The 27,170-nt window shown below is 47.8% G+C and overlaps 32 non-coding genes across 32 annotated transcripts; all 32 read left to right on the top strand.

Annotated features, from left to right (window-relative positions):
* The first annotated feature begins 2,446 nt into the window (after nt 1–2,446).
* trnal-cag (transfer RNA leucine (anticodon CAG)) lies at nt 2,447–2,529 on the top strand. Its single transcript has one exon. It is a non-coding gene; the product is annotated as a tRNA-Leu (tRNA).
* Nucleotides 2,530–3,104: 575 nt separating this feature from the next.
* Nucleotides 3,105–3,176, top strand: trnaq-cug (transfer RNA glutamine (anticodon CUG)). The gene has a single exon. It is a non-coding gene; the product is annotated as a tRNA-Gln (tRNA).
* An 815-nt stretch (nt 3,177–3,991) lies between these two features.
* trnal-cag (transfer RNA leucine (anticodon CAG)) lies at nt 3,992–4,074 on the top strand. Its single transcript has one exon. It is a non-coding gene; the product is annotated as a tRNA-Leu (tRNA).
* Nucleotides 4,075–4,649: 575 nt separating this feature from the next.
* Nucleotides 4,650–4,721, top strand: trnaq-cug (transfer RNA glutamine (anticodon CUG)). The gene has a single exon. It is a non-coding gene; the product is annotated as a tRNA-Gln (tRNA).
* Nucleotides 4,722–5,536: 815 nt separating this feature from the next.
* On the top strand, nt 5,537–5,619 carry trnal-cag (transfer RNA leucine (anticodon CAG)). Its single transcript has one exon. It is a non-coding gene; the product is annotated as a tRNA-Leu (tRNA).
* Nucleotides 5,620–6,194: 575 nt separating this feature from the next.
* trnaq-cug (transfer RNA glutamine (anticodon CUG)) lies at nt 6,195–6,266 on the top strand. Its single transcript has one exon. It is a non-coding gene; the product is annotated as a tRNA-Gln (tRNA).
* An 832-nt stretch (nt 6,267–7,098) lies between these two features.
* trnal-cag (transfer RNA leucine (anticodon CAG)) lies at nt 7,099–7,181 on the top strand. The gene has a single exon. It is a non-coding gene; the product is annotated as a tRNA-Leu (tRNA).
* A 575-nt stretch (nt 7,182–7,756) lies between these two features.
* On the top strand, nt 7,757–7,828 carry trnaq-cug (transfer RNA glutamine (anticodon CUG)). The gene has a single exon. It is a non-coding gene; the product is annotated as a tRNA-Gln (tRNA).
* Nucleotides 7,829–8,660: 832 nt separating this feature from the next.
* trnal-cag (transfer RNA leucine (anticodon CAG)) lies at nt 8,661–8,743 on the top strand. Its single transcript has one exon. It is a non-coding gene; the product is annotated as a tRNA-Leu (tRNA).
* A 575-nt stretch (nt 8,744–9,318) lies between these two features.
* Nucleotides 9,319–9,390, top strand: trnaq-cug (transfer RNA glutamine (anticodon CUG)). Its single transcript has one exon. It is a non-coding gene; the product is annotated as a tRNA-Gln (tRNA).
* Nucleotides 9,391–10,222: 832 nt separating this feature from the next.
* trnal-cag (transfer RNA leucine (anticodon CAG)) lies at nt 10,223–10,305 on the top strand. The gene has a single exon. It is a non-coding gene; the product is annotated as a tRNA-Leu (tRNA).
* Nucleotides 10,306–10,880: 575 nt separating this feature from the next.
* trnaq-cug (transfer RNA glutamine (anticodon CUG)) lies at nt 10,881–10,952 on the top strand. Its single transcript has one exon. It is a non-coding gene; the product is annotated as a tRNA-Gln (tRNA).
* An 832-nt stretch (nt 10,953–11,784) lies between these two features.
* On the top strand, nt 11,785–11,867 carry trnal-cag (transfer RNA leucine (anticodon CAG)). The gene has a single exon. It is a non-coding gene; the product is annotated as a tRNA-Leu (tRNA).
* A 575-nt stretch (nt 11,868–12,442) lies between these two features.
* Nucleotides 12,443–12,514, top strand: trnaq-cug (transfer RNA glutamine (anticodon CUG)). Its single transcript has one exon. It is a non-coding gene; the product is annotated as a tRNA-Gln (tRNA).
* Nucleotides 12,515–13,346: 832 nt separating this feature from the next.
* trnal-cag (transfer RNA leucine (anticodon CAG)) lies at nt 13,347–13,429 on the top strand. The gene has a single exon. It is a non-coding gene; the product is annotated as a tRNA-Leu (tRNA).
* A 575-nt stretch (nt 13,430–14,004) lies between these two features.
* Nucleotides 14,005–14,076, top strand: trnaq-cug (transfer RNA glutamine (anticodon CUG)). Its single transcript has one exon. It is a non-coding gene; the product is annotated as a tRNA-Gln (tRNA).
* An 832-nt stretch (nt 14,077–14,908) lies between these two features.
* trnal-cag (transfer RNA leucine (anticodon CAG)) lies at nt 14,909–14,991 on the top strand. Its single transcript has one exon. It is a non-coding gene; the product is annotated as a tRNA-Leu (tRNA).
* A 575-nt stretch (nt 14,992–15,566) lies between these two features.
* Nucleotides 15,567–15,638, top strand: trnaq-cug (transfer RNA glutamine (anticodon CUG)). Its single transcript has one exon. It is a non-coding gene; the product is annotated as a tRNA-Gln (tRNA).
* An 832-nt stretch (nt 15,639–16,470) lies between these two features.
* trnal-cag (transfer RNA leucine (anticodon CAG)) lies at nt 16,471–16,553 on the top strand. The gene has a single exon. It is a non-coding gene; the product is annotated as a tRNA-Leu (tRNA).
* Nucleotides 16,554–17,128: 575 nt separating this feature from the next.
* trnaq-cug (transfer RNA glutamine (anticodon CUG)) lies at nt 17,129–17,200 on the top strand. The gene has a single exon. It is a non-coding gene; the product is annotated as a tRNA-Gln (tRNA).
* Nucleotides 17,201–18,032: 832 nt separating this feature from the next.
* trnal-cag (transfer RNA leucine (anticodon CAG)) lies at nt 18,033–18,115 on the top strand. Its single transcript has one exon. It is a non-coding gene; the product is annotated as a tRNA-Leu (tRNA).
* A 575-nt stretch (nt 18,116–18,690) lies between these two features.
* trnaq-cug (transfer RNA glutamine (anticodon CUG)) lies at nt 18,691–18,762 on the top strand. Its single transcript has one exon. It is a non-coding gene; the product is annotated as a tRNA-Gln (tRNA).
* An 832-nt stretch (nt 18,763–19,594) lies between these two features.
* trnal-cag (transfer RNA leucine (anticodon CAG)) lies at nt 19,595–19,677 on the top strand. Its single transcript has one exon. It is a non-coding gene; the product is annotated as a tRNA-Leu (tRNA).
* Nucleotides 19,678–20,252: 575 nt separating this feature from the next.
* On the top strand, nt 20,253–20,324 carry trnaq-cug (transfer RNA glutamine (anticodon CUG)). Its single transcript has one exon. It is a non-coding gene; the product is annotated as a tRNA-Gln (tRNA).
* Nucleotides 20,325–21,156: 832 nt separating this feature from the next.
* trnal-cag (transfer RNA leucine (anticodon CAG)) lies at nt 21,157–21,239 on the top strand. The gene has a single exon. It is a non-coding gene; the product is annotated as a tRNA-Leu (tRNA).
* A 575-nt stretch (nt 21,240–21,814) lies between these two features.
* Nucleotides 21,815–21,886, top strand: trnaq-cug (transfer RNA glutamine (anticodon CUG)). The gene has a single exon. It is a non-coding gene; the product is annotated as a tRNA-Gln (tRNA).
* Nucleotides 21,887–22,701: 815 nt separating this feature from the next.
* Nucleotides 22,702–22,784, top strand: trnal-cag (transfer RNA leucine (anticodon CAG)). The gene has a single exon. It is a non-coding gene; the product is annotated as a tRNA-Leu (tRNA).
* A 575-nt stretch (nt 22,785–23,359) lies between these two features.
* On the top strand, nt 23,360–23,431 carry trnaq-cug (transfer RNA glutamine (anticodon CUG)). Its single transcript has one exon. It is a non-coding gene; the product is annotated as a tRNA-Gln (tRNA).
* An 832-nt stretch (nt 23,432–24,263) lies between these two features.
* On the top strand, nt 24,264–24,346 carry trnal-cag (transfer RNA leucine (anticodon CAG)). The gene has a single exon. It is a non-coding gene; the product is annotated as a tRNA-Leu (tRNA).
* Nucleotides 24,347–24,921: 575 nt separating this feature from the next.
* trnaq-cug (transfer RNA glutamine (anticodon CUG)) lies at nt 24,922–24,993 on the top strand. Its single transcript has one exon. It is a non-coding gene; the product is annotated as a tRNA-Gln (tRNA).
* An 832-nt stretch (nt 24,994–25,825) lies between these two features.
* trnal-cag (transfer RNA leucine (anticodon CAG)) lies at nt 25,826–25,908 on the top strand. Its single transcript has one exon. It is a non-coding gene; the product is annotated as a tRNA-Leu (tRNA).
* Nucleotides 25,909–26,483: 575 nt separating this feature from the next.
* trnaq-cug (transfer RNA glutamine (anticodon CUG)) lies at nt 26,484–26,555 on the top strand. Its single transcript has one exon. It is a non-coding gene; the product is annotated as a tRNA-Gln (tRNA).
* The last annotated feature ends 615 nt before the right edge of the window (nt 26,556–27,170 follow it).

Below are 27,170 nucleotides of genomic sequence, written 5' to 3' on the forward strand. Positions count from 1 at the left end.
TTTTTGTGGTTCGGGCTGTTCCTGGTAGGTGCAGCTAAAAACATACTGTTGAAGTGGCTAGCCGATTCAGAATTAAAAAAACGAGAATGGGTACAAGTAGAAGGTTTGACAGCAGGAGGCAGAAGGAAAGTATGAAAGATGACAGCTTTGTGATCGGAAACATTAAAATCAAGTAATTCAAAATTATCAAGGGAGACACAGTGAGACAATACAAGATCTAAAGTATGCCCCTTGTTGTGAGTTGGACTTTTGACCAGTTGCTCAAGATTAAATGACTCCAGGAGAGTAATGAAATCTGTGGTAAAGCAAGACGTGGTGGGACAACAGACGTGAATATTAAAATCGCCTACAATAAGTACTTTGTCATAGTTGGGCATAATTGAAGAAAGAAATTCAGAGAATTCTTGGATGAAGATGGTGTTCGTCTTAGGTGGCCTATAGATTAACACACACAGTATAGGATGTTGGCCATTTAACAGAAAACCCAGAGACTCAAAGGAGGAGAAGGTATTGAGGGAGACAGATGAGCATTTAAAGTTGTTATTAAAGATAACAGCTACCCCACCTCCACGACCAGACAGTCTGGGTTGGCTGAGACATGAATAGTTGGGGGGGCATGTTTCAGTAAGTGGAATGGTGTAACCAGGACTTAACCAGGACTCTGTGATAAAGAAGAAATCAATATTGTTAGACATGATTAGATCTTGGCACAAGAAGGACTTGTTTGCAAGAGACCTGACATTAAGAAGACAGAAAACTGCAGCTGCAGCATGGCTGTGGATGGCCTTAGTTGAAGAGAGTGAAAGATGGTGATCTGGAGCAGGTTTGGGCTTATATGTTACAGAGAGTGGAATGGGAACTAAATTTGGTCGTATAGTGAGATTTTTCATGCAGCTGTGTTGGGAGGTGACACGATTAAGTGAGATCCTGGTGGGTATATTTTGTAGGGAAAAATCAGCAGGACCCAGAGGGAGATGCTCTTCATTTTGGTTGGGAGTGGCTTCTTGAGCAGGGTCATGCTGAGGTGTGTATCAGTCTGAGTTAAAAGCAATATGGTTTAAGAAATTTTGCGTGAGTTGTTTGGTGCCTTTTTGGTTTGGATGCAGTCCATCAGGTTTGTAGAGGTCGTGTCTGGTCCAAAAATAGTCAAAGTTACTGATAAAGCCATGCCCAGTAGCTGTACAAAAGGATTTCAACCATTTATGTACACTGTATAAGCGACTGAAGCGTTCAGGGCTCTTTGAAGTAGTGGGAATGGGACCAGAGAAAATGCAGATTTTGCCAAGGCTCTGAATTGTGACCGCAAGAGACTCTAGTTGATCGCGAAGTGCAATTGATTGTCTGAGCATAACATCATTTGTGCACACATGTACAATCAGTGTGTGGGCCGAAGGGTGGAGGTCTGTGAGCACTGGGATCAGTTCATTAAGATCCGCAGCTTTGGCACCAGGGAGACAGTAGGTGATTGCGCCAGGAAGCACAATGGATCTTGTTATGGAGTCACCAATGATAAGGATCTCAGGTTGTCTGTTCTTGCAACCATCACTGTAGACAGAGAGCTTGGAGGAGTGATGTTGCAGCATGCCACTAGGGGCGGTAGCTGGGATTTCGCTCTGGCCAGGAGGATTGATTGAGATAAGTGCATCTGGTGGGTGACTGCTTCCGATGACGTCATCACTGGCCGCCGCTGTTTGTGGTGCTCCGCTGGGCAGGTGAGACGATGGCAGTGGACCAGGGCGAACACATTCGGAATTCAGAGCGATAGGGGGGGAAAAACACCGACGGCGTTTTCCATGAGATTCGGTACTTGTTGGAGATGAACGACGCTTTCCTTTCAAATTGGAGCGAGTTGGGATTAGCTGCTCCGGGGCAGTCGATGGAGCCGCTAGCTCTGTTAGCTTTTCCAGCGGCGAAAAAAAGTTTGATAGTGGAAGAGAGTCGTCGACTCCATCTGGTGAGTAGAGCGGGAGAGAAATCCGTCCTCGTTTCTTCGTGACTGACGCCCAGGACTGAGGACAAACACCCGATGGGCCTGGGTTTTCGGTCGGACTGGCTGGGCCGTGAGGAGCGTCCTGCTGTAGCGCATCTAGCCGGGAGAGGAGCAGAGTTTGCCGCTGAAGGACGACATCTAGGAGGTTCTCGATGTGGTGAAGTTCAGACCTCAGGCTGGACAGGCTGGACAGCCCGGACTCCATTTGGGTAAGTCGAGGTGTTCTCGATTCAGTAGAAGAGTGCCGTTTTGCTTCCTTCTGGATCTCCGGATTGGGCTGCCAGTTTGTCTGTTCAGTTTCCCTGAGTTACCCTGTAGTGGCTTCTTCTTCGTTTTGCACTGTATCAGTATGCATCCATTGCTGGTGATTGAGTACCTACTGCTGCTTACGAAGAAGTAATGTACCGTCTGCCCGTACACTTTGGAATTTCCCCTGAAAGACAAAAGCCTTTTAAGGTCAGGATGGCCGAGCGGTCTAAGGCGCTGCGTTCAGGTCGCAGTCTCCCCTGGAGGCGTGGGTTTGAATCCCACTTCTGACATGCCGTGTTTTTCACTGGAACTGTTTCTTCTAACGTGATATCTGGAAAGAAAAGTCGGCAATATATGCGTGTTGGCAGTTCTGACATAACCCCTGTACAAGGCGCAACGTTATTCATTTCTGTTTGCGCACTTTGTTCCCTGAGCAAAGAATAGTCTCGTTTGTCTTTCTCAACTTGCCTTTTTATTGGAGCTTTGGTCCCGCCGCAATTAATAGCAGTCAATCACGGTCCCGACTTTTGAGTTTGTATGCGAAAGGCCAGTGGGTCAACAATCTCGAGCTGTGAGGTGTAAACTTGCCAGTTTGTTGTTGTCTCCAGTAGCCCTATTTGGTGCTGGATTAATTGTTTGTGGGATTTCCTTGAGAACAATGTCTAAAGTTGGCATTTCCCACAGCTGCTGTCGACTGTGACCAGTCAGCTAACTAATTCAAGTAAGTTGGCGCGTAAAGTTAGCATTTTTAACGTGTTATCTTCTGTGTCACTGGTATTGATGCATGCCTTCTTTGTAGTACATGAGAAAGACGCAATAACACGTTCCAAAAGCGTTCTACAGCGATCACGGGGAGCTCTTCTGAGGTTCCATGGTGTAATGGTTAGCACTCTGGACTCTGAATCCAGCGATCCGAGTTCAAATCTCGGTGGGACCTGGTTTTAAATGTTACAGGGCCTCGTGGGCGTTCCCACTGTAAACCATAAGGTGGCAACACAGTTGTTCCAGGTACCCCTAAGTCCCGATACGAGCAGGTGTTCACTGTCGTCCAATCAACCCTAGAGACTTGGGATTCCAAATGTGATAGAAGAGGAAGGAGTGAAATGGATTCCAGTTACATTATTTGTGCACACTTTGGATTCTGTCTCATTCTCACCACAAAAGTGAGGCTTCACCGAACTTGCTGCGTCTGGGTGTCTGTGCTCATTGTTGAAAGGCCAGCATACTGCGAGCGGTGGGGCGGTTGAACAGCCATGAAACACCGTCCGGCCAGCTTTGCTGTGTCCGAGCGTTTCTGTGACTTTCTATTGCCTGAAATGCCGTTGGGACGGTTCACTTGGCTAACGTTGGCTGAAAAGCTGATCTTCAAGTGGGAGATGCGCCAACGGTCGGGTTAACGAGGGTGTTGAAGACGTTTCACGTCTCATCTGAAAGGACTTTTCAGTTTTTACGGCCTGGTGGGGAGGCCCTGGTTGCCTTGGTTGAAAACTTAGATACACCAGGAGCTGGATGTCTGAAAACCGTCGCAGACATGTACAAAGAAGTTGAATAGACTACGAATGAACCAACCAGGAATGTGTGCCTGCATGTATTGTCAACGCAGCGCCTTACTGGATGACCCTGCGATACCGTAAAAGTTGAGCATTGATATGTGACAGCACAGTCGCTATAATGTGTCACATGATGGCAGATGTAATGTACCGTCTGCCCGTACACTTTGGAATTTCCCCTGAAAGACAAAAGCCTTTTAAGGTCAGGATGGCCGAGCGGTCTAAGGCGCTGCGTTCAGGTCGCAGTCTCCCCTGGAGGCGTGGGTTTGAATCCCACTTCTGACATGCCGTGTTTTTCACTGGAACTGTTTCTTCTAACGTGATATCTGGAAAGAAAAGTCGGCAATATATGCGTGTTGGCAGTTCTGACATAACCCCTGTACAAGGCGCAACGTTATTCATTTCTGTTTGCGCACTTTGTTCCCTGAGCAAAGAATAGTCTCGTTTGTCTTTCTCAACTTGCCTTTTTATTGGAGCTTTGGTCCCGCCGCAATTAATAGCAGTCAATCACGGTCCCGACTTTTGAGTTTGTATGCGAAAGGCCAGTGGGTCAACAATCTCGAGCTGTGAGGTGTAAACTTGCCAGTTTGTTGTTGTCTCCAGTAGCCCTATTTGGTGCTGGATTAATTGTTTGTGGGATTTCCTTGAGAACAATGTCTAAAGTTGGCATTTCCCACAGCTGCTGTCGACTGTGACCAGTCAGCTAACTAATTCAAGTAAGTTGGCGCGTAAAGTTAGCATTTTTAACGTGTTATCTTCTGTGTCACTGGTATTGATGCATGCCTTCTTTGTAGTACATGAGAAAGACGCAATAACACGTTCCAAAAGCGTTCTACAGCGATCACGGGGAGCTCTTCTGAGGTTCCATGGTGTAATGGTTAGCACTCTGGACTCTGAATCCAGCGATCCGAGTTCAAATCTCGGTGGGACCTGGTTTTAAATGTTACAGGGCCTCGTGGGCGTTCCCACTGTAAACCATAAGGTGGCAACACAGTTGTTCCAGGTACCCCTAAGTCCCGATACGAGCAGGTGTTCACTGTCGTCCAATCAACCCTAGAGACTTGGGATTCCAAATGTGATAGAAGAGGAAGGAGTGAAATGGATTCCAGTTACATTATTTGTGCACACTTTGGATTCTGTCTCATTCTCACCACAAAAGTGAGGCTTCACCGAACTTGCTGCGTCTGGGTGTCTGTGCTCATCGTTGAAAGGCCAGCATACTGCGAGCGGTGGGGCGGTTGAACAGCCATGAAACACCGTCCGGCCAGCTTTGCTGTGTCCGAGCGTTTCTGTGACTTTCTATTGCCTGAAATGCCGTTGGGACGGTTCACTTGGCTAACGTTGGCTGAAAAGCTGATCTTCAAGTGGGAGATGCGCCAACGGTCGGGTTAACGAGGGTGTTGAAGACGTTTCACGTCTCATCTGAAAGGACTTTTCAGTTTTTACGGCCTGGTGGGGAGGCCCTGGTTGCCTTGGTTGAAAACTTAGATACACCAGGAGCTGGATGTCTGAAAACCGTCGCAGACATGTACAAAGAAGTTGAATAGACTACGAATGAACCAACCAGGAATGTGTGCCTGCATGTATTGTCAACGCAGCGCCTTACTGGATGACCCTGCGATACCGTAAAAGTTGAGCATTGATATGTGACAGCACAGTCGCTATAATGTGTCACATGATGGCAGATGTAATGTACCGTCTGCCCGTACACTTTGGAATTTCCCCTGAAAGACAAAAGCCTTTTAAGGTCAGGATGGCCGAGCGGTCTAAGGCGCTGCGTTCAGGTCGCAGTCTCCCCTGGAGGCGTGGGTTCGAATCCCACTTCTGACATGCCGTGTTTTTCACTGGAACTGTTTCTTCTAACGTGATATCTGGAAAGAAAAGTCGGCAATATATGCGTGTTGGCAGTTCTGACATAACCCCTGTACAAGGCGCAACGTTATTCATTTCTGTTTGCGCACTTTGTTCCCTGAGCAAAGAATAGTCTCGTTTGTCTTTCTCAACTTGCCTTTTTATTGGAGCTTTGGTCCCGCCGCAATTAATAGCAGTCAATCACGGTCCCGACTTTTGAGTTTGTATGCGAAAGGCCAGTGGGTCAACAATCTCAAGCTGTGAGGTGTAAACTTGCCAGTTTGTTGTTGTCTCCAGTAGCCCTATTTGGTGCTGGATTAATTGTTTGTGGGATTTCCTTGAGAACAATGTCTAAAGTTGGCATTTCCCACAGCTGCTGTCGACTGTGACCAGTCAGCTAACTAATTCAAGTAAGTTGGCGCGTAAAGTTAGCATTTTTAACGTGTTATCTTCTGTGTCACTGGTATTGATGCATGCCTTCTTTGTAGTACATGAGAAAGACGCAATAACACGTTCCAAAAGCGTTCTACAGCGATCAGGGGGAGCTCTTCTGAGGTTCCATGGTGTAATGGTTAGCACTCTGGACTCTGAATCCAGCGATCCGAGTTCAAATCTCGGTGGGACCTGGTTTTAAATGTTACAGGGCCTCGTGGGCGTTCCCACTGTAAACCATAAGGTGGCAACACAGTTGTTCCAGGTACCCCTAAGTCCCGATACGAGCAGGTGTTCACTGTCGTCCAATCAACCCTAGAGACTTGGGATTCCAAATGTGATAGAAGAGGAAGGAGTGAAATGGATTCCAGTTACATTATTTGTGCACACTTTGGATTCTGTCTCATTCTCACCACAAAAGTGAGGCTTCACCGAACTTGCTGCGTCTGGGTGTCTGTGCTCATCGTTGAAAGGCCAGCATACTGCGAGCGGTGGGGCGGTTGAACAGCCATGAAACACCGTCCGGCCAGCTTTGCAACGTCGGATGATGGGCTGTGTCCGAGCGTTTCTGTGACTTTCTATTGCCTGAAATGCCGTTGGGGCGGTTCACTTGGCTAACGTTGGCTGAAAAGCTGATCTTCAAGTGGGAGATGCGCCAACGGTCGGGTTAACGAGGGTGTTGAAGACGTTTCACGTCTCATCTGAAAGGACTTTTCAGTTTTTACGGCCTGGTGGGGAGGCCCTGGTTGCCTTGGTTGAAAACTTAGATACACCAGGAGCTGGATGTCTGAAAACCGTCGCAGACATGTACAAAGAAGTTGAATAGACTACGAATGAACCAACCAGGAATGTGTGCCTGCATGTATTGTCAACGCAGCGCCTTACTGGATGACCCTGCGATACCGTAAAAGTTGAGCATTGATATGTGACAGCACAGTCGCTATAATGTGTCACATGATGGCAGATGTAATGTACCGTCTGCCCGTACACTTTGGAATTTCCCCTGAAAGACAAAAGCCTTTTAAGGTCAGGATGGCCGAGCGGTCTAAGGCGCTGCGTTCAGGTTGCAGTCTCCCCTGGAGGCGTGGGTTCGAATCCCACTTCTGACATGCCGTGTTTTTCACTGGAACTGTTTCTTCTAACGTGATATCTGGAAAGAAAAGTCGGCAATATATGCGTGTTGGCAGTTCTGACATAACCCCTGTACAAGGCGCAACGTTATTCATTTCTGTTTGCGCACTTTGTTCCCTGAGCAAAGAATAGTCTCGTTTGTCTTTCTCAACTTGCCTTTTTATTGGAGCTTTGGTCCCGCCGCAATTAATAGCAGTCAATCACGGTCCCGACTTTTGAGTTTGTATGCGAAAGGCCAGTGGGTCAACAATCTCAAGCTGTGAGGTGTAAACTTGCCAGTTTGTTGTTGTCTCCAGTAGCCCTATTTGGTGCTGGATTAATTGTTTGTGGGATTTCCTTGAGAACAATGTCTAAAGTTGGCATTTCCCACAGCTGCTGTCGACTGTGACCAGTCAGCTAACTAATTCAAGTAAGTTGGCGCGTAAAGTTAGCATTTTTAACGTGTTATCTTCTGTGTCACTGGTATTGATGCATGCCTTCTTTGTAGTACATGAGAAAGACGCAATAACACGTTCCAAAAGCGTTCTACAGCGATCAGGGGGAGCTCTTCTGAGGTTCCATGGTGTAATGGTTAGCACTCTGGACTCTGAATCCAGCGATCCGAGTTCAAATCTCGGTGGGACCTGGTTTTAAATGTTACAGGGCCTCGTGGGCGTTCCCACTGTAAACCATAAGGTGGCAACACAGTTGTTCCAGGTACCCCTAAGTCCCGATACGAGCAGGTGTTCACTGTCGTCCAATCAACCCTAGAGACTTGGGATTCCAAATGTGATAGAAGAGGAAGGAGTGAAATGGATTCCAGTTACATTATTTGTGCACACTTTGGATTCTGTCTCATTCTCACCACAAAAGTGAGGCTTCACCGAACTTGCTGCGTCTGGGTGTCTGTGCTCATCGTTGAAAGGCCAGCATACTGCGAGCGGTGGGGCGGTTGAACAGCCATGAAACACCGTCCGGCCAGCTTTGCAACGTCGGATGATGGGCTGTGTCCGAGCGTTTCTGTGACTTTCTATTGCCTGAAATGCCGTTGGGGCGGTTCACTTGGCTAACGTTGGCTGAAAAGCTGATCTTCAAGTGGGAGATGCGCCAACGGTCGGGTTAACGAGGGTGTTGAAGACGTTTCACGTCTCATCTGAAAGGACTTTTCAGTTTTTACGGCCTGGTGGGGAGGCCCTGGTTGCCTTGGTTGAAAACTTAGATACACCAGGAGCTGGATGTCTGAAAACCGTCGCAGACATGTACAAAGAAGTTGAATAGACTACGAATGAACCAACCAGGAATGTGTGCCTGCATGTATTGTCAACGCAGCGCCTTACTGGATGACCCTGCGATACCGTAAAAGTTGAGCATTGATATGTGACAGCACAGTCGCTATAATGTGTCACATGATGGCAGATGTAATGTACCGTCTGCCCGTACACTTTGGAATTTCCCCTGAAAGACAAAAGCCTTTTAAGGTCAGGATGGCCGAGCGGTCTAAGGCGCTGCGTTCAGGTCGCAGTCTCCCCTGGAGGCGTGGGTTCGAATCCCACTTCTGACATGCCGTGTTTTTCACTGGAACTGTTTCTTCTAACGTGATATCTGGAAAGAAAAGTCGGCAATATATGCGTGTTGGCAGTTCTGACATAACCCCTGTACAAGGCGCAACGTTATTCATTTCTGTTTGCGCACTTTGTTCCCTGAGCAAAGAATAGTCTCGTTTGTCTTTCTCAACTTGCCTTTTTATTGGAGCTTTGGTCCCGCCGCAATTAATAGCAGTCAATCACGGTCCCGACTTTTGAGTTTGTATGCGAAAGGCCAGTGGGTCAACAATCTCAAGCTGTGAGGTGTAAACTTGCCAGTTTGTTGTTGTCTCCAGTAGCCCTATTTGGTGCTGGATTAATTGTTTGTGGGATTTCCTTGAGAACAATGTCTAAAGTTGGCATTTCCCACAGCTGCTGTCGACTGTGACCAGTCAGCTAACTAATTCAAGTAAGTTGGCGCGTAAAGTTAGCATTTTTAACGTGTTATCTTCTGTGTCACTGGTATTGATGCATGCCTTCTTTGTAGTACATGAGAAAGACGCAATAACACGTTCCAAAAGCGTTCTACAGCGATCAGGGGGAGCTCTTCTGAGGTTCCATGGTGTAATGGTTAGCACTCTGGACTCTGAATCCAGCGATCCGAGTTCAAATCTCGGTGGGACCTGGTTTTAAATGTTACAGGGCCTCGTGGGCGTTCCCACTGTAAACCATAAGGTGGCAACACAGTTGTTCCAGGTACCCCTAAGTCCCGATACGAGCAGGTGTTCACTGTCGTCCAATCAACCCTAGAGACTTGGGATTCCAAATGTGATAGAAGAGGAAGGAGTGAAATGGATTCCAGTTACATTATTTGTGCACACTTTGGATTCTGTCTCATTCTCACCACAAAAGTGAGGCTTCACCGAACTTGCTGCGTCTGGGTGTCTGTGCTCATCGTTGAAAGGCCAGCATACTGCGAGCGGTGGGGCGGTTGAACAGCCATGAAACACCGTCCGGCCAGCTTTGCAACGTCGGATGATGGGCTGTGTCCGAGCGTTTCTGTGACTTTCTATTGCCTGAAATGCCGTTGGGGCGGTTCACTTGGCTAACGTTGGCTGAAAAGCTGATCTTCAAGTGGGAGATGCGCCAACGGTCGGGTTAACGAGGGTGTTGAAGACGTTTCACGTCTCATCTGAAAGGACTTTTCAGTTTTTACGGCCTGGTGGGGAGGCCCTGGTTGCCTTGGTTGAAAACTTAGATACACCAGGAGCTGGATGTCTGAAAACCGTCGCAGACATGTACAAAGAAGTTGAATAGACTACGAATGAACCAACCAGGAATGTGTGCCTGCATGTATTGTCAACGCAGCGCCTTACTGGATGACCCTGCGATACCGTAAAAGTTGAGCATTGATATGTGACAGCACAGTCGCTATAATGTGTCACATGATGGCAGATGTAATGTACCGTCTGCCCGTACACTTTGGAATTTCCCCTGAAAGACAAAAGCCTTTTAAGGTCAGGATGGCCGAGCGGTCTAAGGCGCTGCGTTCAGGTCGCAGTCTCCCCTGGAGGCGTGGGTTCGAATCCCACTTCTGACATGCCGTGTTTTTCACTGGAACTGTTTCTTCTAACGTGATATCTGGAAAGAAAAGTCGGCAATATATGCGTGTTGGCAGTTCTGACATAACCCCTGTACAAGGCGCAACGTTATTCATTTCTGTTTGCGCACTTTGTTCCCTGAGCAAAGAATAGTCTTGTTTGTCTTTCTCAACTTGCCTTTTTATTGGAGCTTTGGTCCCGCCGCAATTAATAGCAGTCAATCACGGTCCCGACTTTTGAGTTTGTATGCGAAAGGCCAGTGGGTCAACAATCTCAAGCTGTGAGGTGTAAACTTGCCAGTTTGTTGTTGTCTCCAGTAGCCCTATTTGGTGCTGGATTAATTGTTTGTGGGATTTCCTTGAGAACAATGTCTAAAGTTGGCATTTCCCACAGCTGCTGTCGACTGTGACCAGTCAGCTAACTAATTCAAGTAAGTTGGCGCGTAAAGTTAGCATTTTTAACGTGTTATCTTCTGTGTCACTGGTATTGATGCATGCCTTCTTTGTAGTACATGAGAAAGACGCAATAACACGTTCCAAAAGCGTTCTACAGCGATCAGCGGGGGCTCTTCTGAGGTTCCTTGGTGTAATGGTTAGCACTCTGGACTCTGAATCCAGCGATCCGAGTTCAAATCTCGGTGGGACCTGGTTTTAAATGTTACAGGGCCTCGTGGGCGTTCCCACTGTAAACCATAAGGTGGCAACACAGTTGTTCCAGGTACCCCTAAGTCCCGATACGAGCAGGTGTTCACTGTCGTCCAATCAACCCTAGAGACTTGGGATTCCAAATGTGATAGAAGAGGAAGGAGTGAAATGGATTCCAGTTACATTATTTGTGCACACTTTGGATTCTGTCTCATTCTCACCACAAAAGTGAGGCTTCACCGAACTTGCTGCGTCTGGGTGTCTGTGCTCATCGTTGAAAGGCCAGCATACTGCGAGCGGTGGGGCGGTTGAACAGCCATGAAACACCGTCCGGCCAGCTTTGCAACGTCGGATGATGGGCTGTGTCCGAGCGTTTCTGTGACTTTCTATTGCCTGAAATGCCGTTGGGGCGGTTCACTTGGCTAACGTTGGCTGAAAAGCTGATCTTCAAGTGGGAGATGCGCCAACGGTCGGGTTAACGAGGGTGTTGAAGACGTTTCACGTCTCATCTGAAAGGACTTTTCAGTTTTTACGGCCTGGTGGGGAGGCCCTGGTTGCCTTGGTTGAAAACTTAGATACACCAGGAGCTGGATGTCTGAAAACCGTCGCAGACATGTACAAAGAAGTTGAATAGACTACGAATGAACCAACCAGGAATGTGTGCCTGCATGTATTGTCAACGCAGCGCCTTACTGGATGACCCTGCGATACCGTAAAAGTTGAGCATTGATATGTGACAGCACAGTCGCTATAATGTGTCACATGATGGCAGATGTAATGTACCGTCTGCCCGTACACTTTGGAATTTCCCCTGAAAGACAAAAGCCTTTTAAGGTCAGGATGGCCGAGCGGTCTAAGGCGCTGCGTTCAGGTCGCAGTCTCCCCTGGAGGCGTGGGTTCGAATCCCACTTCTGACATGCCGTGTTTTTCACTGGAACTGTTTCTTCTAACGTGATATCTGGAAAGAAAAGTCGGCAATATATGCGTGTTGGCAGTTCTGACATAACCCCTGTACAAGGCGCAACGTTATTCATTTCTGTTTGCGCACTTTGTTCCCTGAGCAAAGAATAGTCTCGTTTGTCTTTCTCAACTTGCCTTTTTATTGGAGCTTTGGTCCCGCCGCAATTAATAGCAGTCAATCACGGTCCCGACTTTTGAGTTTGTATGCGAAAGGCCAGTGGGTCAACAATCTCAAGCTGTGAGGTGTAAACTTGCCAGTTTGTTGTTGTCTCCAGTAGCCCTATTTGGTGCTGGATTAATTGTTTGTGGGATTTCCTTGAGAACAATGTCTAAAGTTGGCATTTCCCACAGCTGCTGTCGACTGTGACCAGTCAGCTAACTAATTCAAGTAAGTTGGCGCGTAAAGTTAGCATTTTTAACGTGTTATCTTCTGTGTCACTGGTATTGATGCATGCCTTCTTTGTAGTACATGAGAAAGACGCAATAACACGTTCCAAAAGCGTTCTACAGCGATCAGGGGCAGCTCTTCTGAGGTTCCATGGTGTAATGGTTAGCACTCTGGACTCTGAATCCAGCGATCCGAGTTCAAATCTCGGTGGGACCTGGTTTTAAATGTTACAGGGCCTCGTGGGCGTTCCCACTGTAAACCATAAGGTGGCAACACAGTTGTTCCAGGTACCCCTAAGTCCCGATACGAGCAGGTGTTCACTGTCGTCCAATCAACCCTAGAGACTTGGGATTCCAAATGTGATAGAAGAGGAAGGAGTGAAATGGATTCCAGTTACATTATTTGTGCACACTTTGGATTCTGTCTCATTCTCACCACAAAAGTGAGGCTTCACCGAACTTGCTGCGTCTGGGTGTCTGTGCTCATCGTTGAAAGGCCAGCATACTGCGAGCGGTGGGGCGGTTGAACAGCCATGAAACACCGTCCGGCCAGCTTTGCAACGTCGGATGATGGGCTGTGTCCGAGCGTTTCTGTGACTTTCTATTGCCTGAAATGCCGTTGGGGCGGTTCACTTGGCTAACGTTGGCTGAAAAGCTGATCTTCAAGTGGGAGATGCGCCAACGGTCGGGTTAACGAGGGTGTTGAAGACGTTTCACGTCTCATCTGAAAGGACTTTTCAGTTTTTACGGCCTGGTGGGGAGGCCCTGGTTGCCTTGGTTGAAAACTTAGATACACCAGGAGCTGGATGTCTGAAAACCGTCGCAGACATGTACAAAGAAGTTGAATAGACTACGAATGAACCAACCAGGAATGTGTGCCTGCATGTATTGTCAACGCAGCGCCTTACTGGATGACCCTGCGATACCGTAAAAGTTGAGCATTGATATGTGACAGCACAGTCGCTATAATGTGTCACATGATGGCAGATGTAATGTACCGTCTGCCCGTACACTTTGGAATTTCCCCTGAAAGACAAAAGCCTTTTAAGGTCAGGATGGCCGAGCGGTCTAAGGCGCTGCGTTCAGGTCGCAGTCTCCCCTGGAGGCGTGGGTTCGAATCCCACTTCTGACATGCCGTGTTTTTCACTGGAACTGTTTCTTCTAACGTGATATCTGGAAAGAAAAGTCGGCAATATATGCGTGTTGGCAGTTCTGACATAACCCCTGTACAAGGCGCAACGTTATTCATTTCTGTTTGCGCACTTTGTTCCCTGAGCAAAGAATAGTCTCGTTTGTCTTTCTCAACTTGCCTTTTTATTGGAGCTTTGGTCCCGCCGCAATTAATAGCAGTCAATCACGGTCCCGACTTTTGAGTTTGTATGCGAAAGGCCAGTGGGTCAACAATCTCAAGCTGTGAGGTGTAAACTTGCCAGTTTGTTGTTGTCTCCAGTAGCCCTATTTGGTGCTGGATTAATTGTTTGTGGGATTTCCTTGAGAACAATGTCTAAAGTTGGCATTTCCCACAGCTGCTGTCGACTGTGACCAGTCAGCTAACTAATTCAAGTAAGTTGGCGCGTAAAGTTAGCATTTTTAACGTGTTATCTTCTGTGTCACTGGTATTGATGCATGCCTTCTTTGTAGTACATGAGAAAGACGCAATAACACGTTCCAAAAGCGTTCTACAGCGATCAGGGGGAGCTCTTCTGAGGTTCCATGGTGTAATGGTTAGCACTCTGGACTCTGAATCCAGCGATCCGAGTTCAAATCTCGGTGGGACCTGGTTTTAAATGTTACAGGGCCTCGTGGGCGTTCCCACTGTAAACCATAAGGTGGCAACACAGTTGTTCCAGGTACCCCTAAGTCCCGATACGAGCAGGTGTTCACTGTCGTCCAATCAACCCTAGAGACTTGGGATTCCAAATGTGATAGAAGAGGAAGGAGTGAAATGGATTCCAGTTACATTATTTGTGCACACTTTGGATTCTGTCTCATTCTCACCACAAAAGTGAGGCTTCACCGAACTTGCTGCGTCTGGGTGTCTGTGCTCATCGTTGAAAGGCCAGCATACTGCGAGCGGTGGGGCGGTTGAACAGCCATGAAACACCGTCCGGCCAGCTTTGCAACGTCGGATGATGGGCTGTGTCCGAGCGTTTCTGTGACTTTCTATTGCCTGAAATGCCGTTGGGGCGGTTCACTTGGCTAACGTTGGCTGAAAAGCTGATCTTCAAGTGGGAGATGCGCCAACGGTCGGGTTAACGAGGGTGTTGAAGACGTTTCACGTCTCATCTGAAAGGACTTTTCAGTTTTTACGGCCTGGTGGGGAGGCCCTGGTTGCCTTGGTTGAAAACTTAGATACACCAGGAGCTGGATGTCTGAAAACCGTCGCAGACATGTACAAAGAAGTTGAATAGACTACGAATGAACCAACCAGGAATGTGTGCCTGCATGTATTGTCAACGCAGCGCCTTACTGGATGACCCTGCGATACCGTAAAAGTTGAGCATTGATATGTGACAGCACAGTCGCTATAATGTGTCACATGATGGCAGATGTAATGTACCGTCTGCCCGTACACTTTGGAATTTCCCCTGAAAGACAAAAGCCTTTTAAGGTCAGGATGGCCGAGCGGTCTAAGGCGCTGCGTTCAGGTCGCAGTCTCCCCTGGAGGCGTGGGTTCGAATCCCACTTCTGACATGCCGTGTTTTTCACGGGAACTGTTTCTTCTAACGTGATATCTGGAAAGAAAAGTCGGCAATATATGCGTGTTGGCAGTTCTGACATAACCCCTGTACAAGGCGCAACGTTATTCATTTCTGTTTGCGCACTTTGTTCCCTGAGCAAAGAATAGTCTCGTTTGTCTTTCTCAACTTGCCTTTTTATTGGAGCTTTGGTCCCGCCGCAATTAATAGCAGTCAATCACGGTCCCGACTTTTGAGTTTGTATGCGAAAGGCCAGTGGGTCAACAATCTCAAGCTGTGAGGTGTAAACTTGCCAGTTTGTTGTTGTCTCCAGTAGCCCTATTTGGTGCTGGATTAATTGTTTGTGGGATTTCCTTGAGAACAATGTCTAAAGTTGGCATTTCCCACAGCTGCTGTCGACTGTGACCAGTCAGCTAACTAATTCAAGTAAGTTGGCGCGTAAAGTTAGCATTTTTAACGTGTTATCTTCTGTGTCACTGGTATTGATGCATGCCTTCTTTGTAGTACATGAGAAAGACGCAATAACACGTTCCAAAAGCGTTCTACAGCGATCAGGGGGAGCTCTTCTGAGGTTCCATGGTGTAATGGTTAGCACTCTGGACTCTGAATCCAGCGATCCGAGTTCAAATCTCGGTGGGACCTGGTTTTAAATGTTACAGGGCCTCGTGGGCGTTCCCACTGTAAACCATAAGGTGGCAACACAGTTGTTCCAGGTACCCCTAAGTCCCGATACGAGCAGGTGTTCACTGTCGTCCAATCAACCCTAGAGACTTGGGATTCCAAATGTGATAGAAGAGGAAGGAGTGAAATGGATTCCAGTTACATTATTTGTGCACACTTTGGATTCTGTCTCATTCTCACCACAAAAGTGAGGCTTCACCGAACTTGCTGCGTCTGGGTGTCTGTGCTCATCGTTGAAAGGCCAGCATACTGCGAGCGGTGGGGCGGTTGAACAGCCATGAAACACCGTCCGGCCAGCTTTGCAACGTCGGATGATGGGCTGTGTCCGAGCGTTTCTGTGACTTTCTATTGCCTGAAATGCCGTTGGGGCGGTTCACTTGGCTAACGTTGGCTGAAAAGCTGATCTTCAAGTGGGAGATGCGCCAACGGTCGGGTTAACGAGGGTGTTGAAGACGTTTCACGTCTCATCTGAAAGGACTTTTCAGTTTTTACGGCCTGGTGGGGAGGCCCTGGTTGCCTTGGTTGAAAACTTAGATACACCAGGAGCTGGATGTCTGAAAACCGTCGCAGACATGTACAAAGAAGTTGAATAGACTACGAATGAACCAACCAGGAATGTGTGCCTGCATGTATTGTCAACGCAGCGCCTTACTGGATGACCCTGCGATACCGTAAAAGTTGAGCATTGATATGTGACAGCACAGTCGCTATAATGTGTCACATGATGGCAGATGTAATGTACCGTCTGCCCGTACACTTTGGAATTTCCCCTGAAAGACAAAAGCCTTTTAAGGTCAGGATGGCCGAGCGGTCTAAGGCGCTGCGTTCAGGTCGCAGTCTCCCCTGGAGGCGTGGGTTCGAATCCCACTTCTGACATGCCGTGTTTTTCACTGGAACTGTTTCTTCTAACGTGATATCTGGAAAGAAAAGTCGGCAATATATGCGTGTTGGCAGTTCTGACATAACCCCTGTACAAGGCGCAACGTTATTCATTTCTGTTTGCGCACTTTGTTCCCTGAGCAAAGAATAGTCTCGTTTGTCTTTCTCAACTTGCCTTTTTATTGGAGCTTTGGTCCCGCCGCAATTAATAGCAGTCAATCACGGTCCCGACTTTTGAGTTTGTATGCGAAAGGCCAGTGGGTCAACAATCTCAAGCTGTGAGGTGTAAACTTGCCAGTTTGTTGTTGTCTCCAGTAGCCCTATTTGGTGCTGGATTAATTGTTTGTGGGATTTCCTTGAGAACAATGTCTAAAGTTGGCATTTCCCACAGCTGCTGTCGACTGTGACCAGTCAGCTAACTAATTCAAGTAAGTTGGCGCGTAAAGTTAGCATTTTTAACGTGTTATCTTCTGTGTCACTGGTATTGATGCATGCCTTCTTTGTAGTACATGAGAAAGACGCAATAACACGTTCCAAAAGCGTTCTACAGCGATCAGGGGGAGCTCTTCTGAGGTTCCATGGTGTAATGGTTAGCACTCTGGACTCTGAATCCAGCGATCCGAGTTCAAATCTCGGTGGGACCTGGTTTTAAATGTTACAGGGCCTCATGGGCGTTCCCACTGTAAACCATAAGGTGGCAACACAGTTGTTCCAGGTACCCCTAAGTCCCGATACGAGCAGGTGTTCACTGTCGTCCAATCAACCCTAGAGACTTGGGATTCCAAATGTGATAGAAGAGGAAGGAGTGAAATGGATTCCAGTTACATTATTTGTGCACACTTTGGATTCTGTCTCATTCTCACCACAAAAGTGAGGCTTCACCGAACTTGCTGCGTCTGGGTGTCTGTGCTCATCGTTGAAAGGCCAGCATACTGCGAGCGGTGGGGCGGTTGAACAGCCATGAAACACCGTCCGGCCAGCTTTGCAACGTCGGATGATGGGCTGTGTCCGAGCGTTTCTGTGACTTTCTATTGCCTGAAATGCCGTTGGGGCGGTTCACTTGGCTAACGTTGGCTGAAAAGCTGATCTTCAAGTGGGAGATGCGCCAACGGTCGGGTTAACGAGGGTGTTGAAGACGTTTCACGTCTCATCTGAAAGGACTTTTCAGTTTTTACGGCCTGGTGGGGAGGCCCTGGTTGCCTTGGTTGAAAACTTAGATACACCAGGAGCTGGATGTCTGAAAACCGTCGCAGACATGTACAAAGAAGTTGAATAGACTACGAATGAACCAACCAGGAATGTGTGCCTGCATGTATTGTCAACGCAGCGCCTTACTGGATGACCCTGCGATACCGTAAAAGTTGAGCATTGATATGTGACAGCACAGTCGCTATAATGTGTCACATGATGGCAGATGTAATGTACCGTCTGCCCGTACACTTTGGAATTTCCCCTGAAAGACAAAAGCCTTTTAAGGTCAGGATGGCCGAGCGGTCTAAGGCGCTGCGTTCAGGTCGCAGTCTCCCCTGGAGGCGTGGGTTCGAATCCCACTTCTGACATGCCGTGTTTTTCACTGGAACTGTTTCTTCTAACGTGATATCTGGAAAGAAAAGTCGGCAATATATGCGTGTTGGCAGTTCTGACATAACCCCTGTACAAGGCGCAACGTTATTCATTTCTGTTTGCGCACTTTGTTCCCTGAGCAAAGAATAGTCTCGTTTGTCTTTCTCAACTTGCCTTTTTATTGGAGCTTTGGTCCCGCCGCAATTAATAGCAGTCAATCACGGTCCCGACTTTTGAGTTTGTATGCGAAAGGCCAGTGGGTCAACAATCTCAAGCTGTGAGGTGTAAACTTGCCAGTTTGTTGTTGTCTCCAGTAGCCCTATTTGGTGCTGGATTAATTGTTTGTGGGATTTCCTTGAGAACAATGTCTAAAGTTGGCATTTCCCACAGCTGCTGTCGACTGTGACCAGTCAGCTAACTAATTCAAGTAAGTTGGCGCGTAAAGTTAGCATTTTTAACGTGTTATCTTCTGTGTCACTGGTATTGATGCATGCCTTCTTTGTAGTACATGAGAAAGACGCAATAACACGTTCCAAAAGCGTTCTACAGCGATCAGGGGGAGCTCTTCTGAGGTTCCATGGTGTAATGGTTAGCACTCTGGACTCTGAATCCAGCGATCCGAGTTCAAATCTCGGTGGGACCTGGTTTTAAATGTTACAGGGCCTCGTGGGCGTTCCCACTGTAAACCATAAGGTGGCAACACAGTTGTTCCAGGTACCCCTAAGTCCCGATACGAGCAGGTGTTCACTGTCGTCCAATCAACCCTAGAGACTTGGGATTCCAAATGTGATAGAAGAGGAAGGAGTGAAATGGATTCCAGTTACATTATTTGTGCACACTTTGGATTCTGTCTCATTCTCACCACAAAAGTGAGGCTTCACCGAACTTGCTGCGTCTGGGTGTCTGTGCTCATCGTTGAAAGGCCAGCATACTGCGAGCGGTGGGGCGGTTGAACAGCCATGAAACACCGTCCGGCCAGCTTTGCAACGTCGGATGATGGGCTGTGTCCGAGCGTTTCTGTGACTTTCTATTGCCTGAAATGCCGTTGGGGCGGTTCACTTGGCTAACGTTGGCTGAAAAGCTGATCTTCAAGTGGGAGATGCGCCAACGGTCGGGTTAACGAGGGTGTTGAAGACGTTTCACGTCTCATCTGAAAGGACTTTTCAGTTTTTACGGCCTGGTGGGGAGGCCCTGGTTGCCTTGGTTGAAAACTTAGATACACCAGGAGCTGGATGTCTGAAAACCGTCGCAGACATGTACAAAGAAGTTGAATAGACTACGAATGAACCAACCAGGAATGTGTGCCTGCATGTATTGTCAACGCAGCGCCTTACTGGATGACCCTGCGATACCGTAAAAGTTGAGCATTGATATGTGACAGCACAGTCGCTATAATGTGTCACATGATGGCAGATGTAATGTACCGTCTGCCCGTACACTTTGGAATTTCCCCTGAAAGACAAAAGCCTTTTAAGGTCAGGATGGCCGAGCGGTCTAAGGCGCTGCGTTCAGGTCGCAGTCTCCCCTGGAGGCGTGGGTTCGAATCCCACTTCTGACATGCCGTGTTTTTCACTGGAACTGTTTCTTCTAACGTGATATCTGGAAAGAAAAGTCGGCAATATATGCGTGTTGGCAGTTCTGACATAACCCCTGTACAAGGCGCAACGTTATTCATTTCTGTTTGCGCACTTTGTTCCCTGAGCAAAGAATAGTCTCGTTTGTCTTTCTCAACTTGCCTTTTTATTGGAGCTTTGGTCCCGCCGCAATTAATAGCAGTCAATCACGGTCCCGACTTTTGAGTTTGTATGCGAAAGGCCAGTAGGTCAACAATCTCAAGCTGTGAGGTGTAAACTTGCCAGTTTGTTGTTGTCTCCAGTAGCCCTATTTGGTGCTGGATTAATTGTTTGTGGGATTTCCTTGAGAACAATGTCTAAAGTTGGCATTTCCCACAGCTGCTGTCGACTGTGACCAGTCAGCTAACTAATTCAAGTAAGTTGGCGCGTAAAGTTAGCATTTTTAACGTGTTATCTTCTGTGTCACTGGTATTGATGCATGCCTTCTTTGTAGTACATGAGAAAGACGCAATAACACGTTCCAAAAGCGTTCTACAGCGATCAGGGGGAGCTCTTCTGAGGTTCCATGGTGTAATGGTTAGCACTCTGGACTCTGAATCCAGCGATCCGAGTTCAAATCTCGGTGGGACCTGGTTTTAAATGTTACAGGGCCTCGTGGGCGTTCCCACTGTAAACCATAAGGTGGCAACACAGTTGTTCCAGGTACCCCTAAGTCCCGATACGAGCAGGTGTTCACTGTCGTCCAATCAACCCTAGAGACTTGGGATTCCAAATGTGATAGAAGAGGAAGGAGTGAAATGGATTCCAGTTACATTATTTGTGCACACTTTGGATTCTGTCTCATTCTCACCACAAAAGTGAGGCTTCACCGAACTTGCTGCGTCTGGGTGTCTGTGCTCATCGTTGAAAGGCCAGCATACTGCGAGCGGTGGGGCGGTTGAACAGCCATGAAACACCGTCCGGCCAGCTTTGCAACGTCGGATGATGGGCTGTGTCCGAGCGTTTCTGTGACTTTCTATTGCCTGAAATGCCGTTGGGGCGGTTCACTTGGCTAACGTTGGCTGAAAAGCTGATCTTCAAGTGGGAGATGCGCCAACGGTCGGGTTAACGAGGGTGTTGAAGACGTTTCACGTCTCATCTGAAAGGACTTTTCAGTTTTTACGGCCTGGTGGGGAGGCCCTGGTTGCCTTGGTTGAAAACTTAGATACACCAGGAGCTGGATGTCTGAAAACCGTCGCAGACATGTACAAAGAAGTTGAATAGACTACGAATGAACCAACCAGGAATGTGTGCCTGCATGTATTGTCAACGCAGCGCCTTACTGGATGACCCTGCGATACCGTAAAAGTTGAGCATTGATATGTGACAGCACAGTCGCTATAATGTGTCACATGATGGCAGATGTAATGTACCGTCTGCCCGTACACTTTGGAATTTCCCCTGAAAGACAAAAGCCTTTTAAGGTCAGGATGGCCGAGCGGTCTAAGGCGCTGCGTTCAGGTCGCAGTCTCCCCTGGAGGCGTGGGTTCGAATCCCACTTCTGACATGCCGTGTTTTTCACTGGAACTGTTTCTTCTAACGTGATATCTGGAAAGAAAAGTCGGCAATATATGCGTGTTGGCAGTTCTGACATAACCCCTGTACAAGGCGCAACGTTATTCATTTCTGTTTGCGCACTTTGTTCCCTGAGCAAAGAATAGTCTCGTTTGTCTTTCTCAACTTGCCTTTTTATTGGAGCTTTGGTCCCGCCGCAATTAATAGCAGTCAATCACGGTCCCGACTTTTGAGTTTGTATGCGAAAGGCCAGTGGGTCAACAATCTCGAGCTGTGAGGTGTAAACTTGCCAGTTTGTTGTTGTCTCCAGTAGCCCTATTTGGTGCTGGATTAATTGTTTGTGGGATTTCCTTGAGAACAATGTCTAAAGTTGGCATTTCCCACAGCTGCTGTCGACTGTGACCAGTCAGCTAACTAATTCAAGTAAGTTGGCGCGTAAAGTTAGCATTTTTAACGTGTTATCTTCTGTGTCACTGGTATTGATGCATGCCTTCTTTGTAGTACATGAGAAAGACGCAATAACACGTTCCAAAAGCGTTCTACAGCGATCAGGGGGAGCTCTTCTGAGGTTCCATGGTGTAATGGTTAGCACTCTGGACTCTGAATCCAGCGATCCGAGTTCAAATCTCGGTGGGACCTGGTTTTAAATGTTACAGGGCCTCGTGGGCGTTCCCACTGTAAACCATAAGGTGGCAACACAGTTGTTCCAGGTACCCCTAAGTCCCGATACGAGCAGGTGTTCACTGTCGTCCAATCAACCCTAGAGACTTGGGATTCCAAATGTGATAGAAGAGGAAGGAGTGAAATGGATTCCAGTTACATTATTTGTGCACACTTTGGATTCTGTCTCATTCTCACCGCAAAAGTGAGGCTTCACCGAACTTGCTGCGTCTGGGTGTCTGTGCTCATCGTTGAAAGGCCAGCATACTGCGAGCGGTGGGGCGGTTGAACAGCCATGAAACACCGTCCGGCCAGCTTTGCTGTGTCCGAGCGTTTCTGTGACTTTCTATTGCCTGAAATGCCGTTGGGACGGTTCACTTGGCTAACGTTGGCTGAAAAGCTGATCTTCAAGTGGGAGATGCGCCAACGGTCGGGTTAACGAGGGTGTTGAAGACGTTTCACGTCTCATCTGAAAGGACTTTTCAGTTTTTACGGCCTGGTGGGGAGGCCCTGGTTGCCTTGGTTGAAAACTTAGATACACCAGGAGCTGGATGTCTGAAAACCGTCGCAGACATGTACAAAGAAGTTGAATAGACTACGAATGAACCAACCAGGAATGTGTGCCTGCATGTATTGTCAACGCAGCGCCTTACTGGATGACCCTGCGATACCGTAAAAGTTGAGCATTGATATGTGACAGCACAGTCGCTATAATGTGTCACATGATGGCAGATGTAATGTACCGTCTGCCCGTACACTTTGGAATTTCCCCTGAAAGACAAAAGCCTTTTAAGGTCAGGATGGCCGAGCGGTCTAAGGCGCTGCGTTCAGGTCGCAGTCTCCCCTGGAGGCGTGGGTTCGAATCCCACTTCTGACATGCCGTGTCTTTCACTGGAACTGTTTCTTCTAACGTGATATCTGGAAAGAAAAGTCGGCAATATATGCGTGTTGGCAGTTCTGACATAACCCCTGTACAAGGCGCAACGTTATTCATTTCTGTTTGCGCACTTTGTTCCCTGAGCAAAGAATAGTCTCGTTTGTCTTTCTCAACTTGCCTTTTTATTGGAGCTTTGGTCCCGCCGCAATTAATAGCAGTCAATCACGGTCCCGACTTTTGAGTTTGTATGCGAAAGGCCAGTGGGTCAACAATCTCAAGCTGTGAGGTGTAAACTTGCCAGTTTGTTGTTGTCTCCAGTAGCCCTATTTGGTGCTGGATTAATTGTTTGTGGGATTTCCTTGAGAACAATGTCTAAAGTTGGCATTTCCCACAGCTGCTGTCGACTGTGACCAGTCAGCTAACTAATTCAAGTAAGTTGGCGCGTAAAGTTAGCATTTTTAACGTGTTATCTTCTGTGTCACTGGTATTGATGCATGCCTTCTTTGTAGTACATGAGAAAGACGCAATAACACGTTCCAAAAGCGTTCTACAGCGATCAGGGGGAGCTCTTCTGAGGTTCCATGGTGTAATGGTTAGCACTCTGGACTCTGAATCCAGCGATCCGAGTTCAAATCTCGGTGGGACCTGGTTTTAAATGTTACAGGGCCTCGTGGGCGTTCCCACTGTAAACCATAAGGTGGCAACACAGTTGTTCCAGGTACCCCTAAGTCCCGATACGAGCAGGTGTTCACTGTCGTCCAATCAACCCTAGAGACTTGGGATTCCAAATGTGATAGAAGAGGAAGGAGTGAAATGGATTCCAGTTACATTATTTGTGCACACTTTGGATTCTGTCTCATTCTCACCACAAAAGTGAGGCTTCACCGAACTTGCTGCGTCTGGGTGTCTGTGCTCATCGTTGAAAGGCCAGCATACTGCGAGCGGTGGGGCGGTTGAACAGCCATGAAACACCGTCCGGCCAGCTTTGCAACGTCGGATGATGGGCTGTGTCCGAGCGTTTCTGTGACTTTCTATTGCCTGAAATGCCGTTGGGGCGGTTCACTTGGCTAACGTTGGCTGAAAAGCTGATCTTCAAGTGGGAGATGCGCCAACGGTCGGGTTAACGAGGGTGTTGAAGACGTTTCACGTCTCATCTGAAAGGACTTTTCAGTTTTTACGGCCTGGTGGGGAGGCCCTGGTTGCCTTGGTTGAAAACTTAGATACACCAGGAGCTGGATGTCTGAAAACCGTCGCAGACATGTACAAAGAAGTTGAATAGACTACGAATGAACCAACCAGGAATGTGTGCCTGCATGTATTGTCAACGCAGCGCCTTACTGGATGACCCTGCGATACCGTAAAAGTTGAGCATTGATATGTGACAGCACAGTCGCTATAATGTGTCACATGATGGCAGATGTAATGTACCGTCTGCCCGTACACTTTGGAATTTCCCCTGAAAGACAAAAGCCTTTTAAGGTCAGGATGGCCGAGCGGTCTAAGGCGCTGCGTTCAGGTCGCAGTCTCCCCTGGAGGCGTGGGTTCGAATCCCACTTCTGACATGCCGTGTTTTTCACTGGAACTGTTTCTTCTAACGTGATATCTGGAAAGAAAAGTCGGCAATATATGCGTGTTGGCAGTTCTGACATAACCCCTGTACAAGGCGCAACGTTATTCATTTCTGTTTGCGCACTTTGTTCCCTGAGCAAAGAATAGTCTCGTTTGTCTTTCTCAACTTGCCTTTTTATTGGAGCTTTGGTCCCGCCGCAATTAATAGCAGTCAATCACGGTCCCGACTTTTGAGTTTGTATGCGAAAGGCCAGTGGGTCAACAATCTCAAGCTGTGAGGTGTAAACTTGCCAGTTTGTTGTTGTCTCCAGTAGCCCTATTTGGTGCTGGATTAATTGTTTGTGGGATTTCCTTGAGAACAATGTCTAAAGTTGGCATTTCCCACAGCTGCTGTCGACTGTGACCAGTCAGCTAACTAATTCAAGTAAGTTGGCGCGTAAAGTTAGCATTTTTAACGTGTTATCTTCTGTGTCACTGGTATTGATGCATGCCTTCTTTGTAGTACATGAGAAAGACGCAATAACACGTTCCAAAAGCGTTCTACAGCGATCAGGGGGAGCTCTTCTGAGGTTCCATGGTGTAATGGTTAGCACTCTGGACTCTGAATCCAGCGATCCGAGTTCAAATCTCGGTGGGACCTGGTTTTAAATGTTACAGGGCCTCGTGGGCGTTCCCACTGTAAACCATAAGGTGGCAACACAGTTGTTCCAGGTACCCCTAAGTCCCGATACGAGCAGGTGTTCACTGTCGTCCAATCAACCCTAGAGACTTGGGATTCCAAATGTGATAGAAGAGGAAGGAGTGAAATGGATTCCAGTTACATTATTTGTGCACACTTTGGATTCTGTCTCATTCTCACCACAAAAGTGAGGCTTCACCGAACTTGCTGCGTCTGGGTGTCTGTGCTCATCGTTGAAAGGCCAGCATACTGCGAGCGGTGGGGCGGTTGAACAGCCATGAAACACCGTCCGGCCAGCTTTGCAACGTCGGATGATGGGCTGTGTCCGAGCGTTTCTGTGACTTTCTATTGCCTGAAATGCCGTTGGGGCGGTTCACTTGGCTAACGTTGGCTGAAAAGCTGATCTTCAAGTGGGAGATGCGCCAACGGTCGGGTTAACGAGGGTGTTGAAGACGTTTCACGTCTCATCTGAAAGGACTTTTCAGTTTTTACGGCCTGGTGGGGAGGCCCTGGTTGCCTTGGTTGAAAACTTAGATACACCAGGAGCTGGATGTCTGAAAACCGTCGCAGACATGTACAAAGAAGTTGAATAGACTACGAATGAACCAACCAGGAATGTGTGCCTGCATGTATTGTCAACGCAGCGCCTTACTGGATGACCCTGCGATACCGTAAAAGTTGAGCATTGATATGTGACAGCACAGTCGCTATAATGTGTCACATGATGGCAGATGTAATGTACCGTCTGCCCGTACACTTTGGAATTTCCCCTGAAAGACAAAAGCCTTTTAAGGTCAGGATGGCCGAGCGGTCTAAGGCGCTGCGTTCAGGTCGCAGTCTCCCCTGGAGGCGTGGGTTCGAATCCCACTTCTGACATGCCGTGTTTTTCACGGGAACTGTTTCTTCTAACGTGATATCTGGAAAGAAAAGTCGGCAATATATGCGTGTTGGCAGTTCTGACATAACCCCTGTACAAGGCGCAACGTTATTCATTTCTGTTTGCGCACTTTGTTCCCTGAGCAAAGAATAGTCTCGTTTGTCTTTCTCAACTTGCCTTTTTATTGGAGCTTTGGTCCCGCCGCAATTAATAGCAGTCAATCACGGTCCCGACTTTTGAGTTTGTATGCGAAAGGCCAGTGGGTCAACAATCTCAAGCTGTGAGGTGTAAACTTGCCAGTTTGTTGTTGTCTCCAGTAGCCCTATTTGGTGCTGGATTAATTGTTTGTGGGATTTCCTTGAGAACAATGTCTAAAGTTGGCATTTCCCACAGCTGCTGTCGACTGTGACCAGTCAGCTAACTAATTCAAGTAAGTTGGCGCGTAAAGTTAGCATTTTTAACGTGTTATCTTCTGTGTCACTGGTATTGATGCATGCCTTCTTTGTAGTACATGAGAAAGACGCAATAACACGTTCCAAAAGCGTTCTACAGCGATCAGGGGGAGCTCTTCTGAGGTTCCATGGTGTAATGGTTAGCACTCTGGACTCTGAATCCAGCGATCCGAGTTCAAATCTCGGTGGGACCTGGTTTTAAATGTTACAGGGCCTCGTGGGCGTTCCCACTGTAAACCATAAGGTGGCAACACAGTTGTTCCAGGTACCCCTAAGTCCCGATACGAGCAGGTGTTCACTGTCGTCCAATCAACCCTAGAGACTTGGGATTCCAAATGTGATAGAAGAGGAAGGAGTGAAATGGATTCCAGTTACATTATTTGTGCACACTTTGGATTCTGTCTCATTCTCACCACAAAAGTGAGGCTTCACCGAACTTGCTGCGTCTGGGTGTCTGTGCTCATCGTTGAAAGGCCAGCATACTGCGAGCGGTGGGGCGGTTGAACAGCCATGAAACACCGTCCGGCCAGCTTTGCAACGTCGGATGATGGGCTGTGTCCGAGCGTTTCTGTGACTTTCTATTGCCTGAAATGCCGTTGGGGCGGTTCACTTGGCTAACGTTGGCTGAAAAGCTGATCTTCAAGTGGGAGATGCGCCAACGGTCGGGTTAACGAGGGTGTTGAAGACGTTTCACGTCTCATCTGAAAGGACTTTTCAGTTTTTACGGCCTGGTGGGGAGGCCCTGGTTGCCTTGGTTGAAAACTTAGATACACCAGGAGCTGGATGTCTGAAAACCGTCGCAGACATGT

This window comes from Pagrus major, chromosome 24 (assembly GCF_040436345.1).
Source record: "Pagrus major chromosome 24, Pma_NU_1.0".
NCBI lineage: Eukaryota > Metazoa > Chordata > Actinopteri > Spariformes > Sparidae > Pagrus > Pagrus major.